The sequence below is a fragment of the Limulus polyphemus genome, unplaced genomic scaffold (genome assembly GCF_000517525.1).
Source record: "Limulus polyphemus unplaced genomic scaffold, Limulus_polyphemus-2.1.2 Scaffold84907, whole genome shotgun sequence".
NCBI classification, from domain to species: Eukaryota; Metazoa; Arthropoda; class Merostomata; order Xiphosura; family Limulidae; genus Limulus; species Limulus polyphemus.
The window spans coordinates 1-470 of record NW_013750503.1 but is presented as its reverse complement, the minus strand read 5'-3'; the positions used below and the strand labels follow the sequence as shown (position 1 = coordinate 470).

General features: G+C 38.5%; 1 non-coding gene across 1 annotated transcript; it reads right to left on the bottom strand.

Annotated features, from left to right (window-relative positions):
- Positions 1 to 219: 219 nt before the first annotated feature.
- Positions 220 to 292, bottom strand: Trnav-cac. The gene has a single exon. It is a non-coding gene; the product is annotated as a tRNA-Val (tRNA).
- Positions 293 to 470: the final 178 nt, after the last annotated feature.

Sequence of the window (470 nt, the reverse complement as noted above, 5' to 3'; positions counted from 1 at the left end):
TCCAACACATGAACGTTCCCTCACTCAGCCTTTGGACGAGGACAAGCAAGATTCAACATGACGTTATCAATCTAGAAACCGGGTTTCAATACCCGTGGTGGTAAGAGCACAGATAACCCATTGTGTAGCTTTGTGCCTAACTTCAAACAAACAAACCTTTTTTGTTTATATAAAAAAGTAGTACGTGTTGTTTCAAAAAACATTATCTAGGAAATAAGATGTTTTCGCCCGGGATCGAACCGGGTACCTTGCGCGTGTGAAGCGCATGTGATAACCGCTACACCACGAAAACTGATATATCATTAATATTATTGGATTTTAACTAAACTTTTATCACTTTATAAACTTGTGAGGGTTTTTTTTTCTCTCTCTCTCTTTAGCGTTCTCTAGGGCGCTGGAAAACCATTGTTGTATTTGTCAACCTCTTTACGTATCATCTATATCGCCCTTGAAATATAATTTCCGAGAGT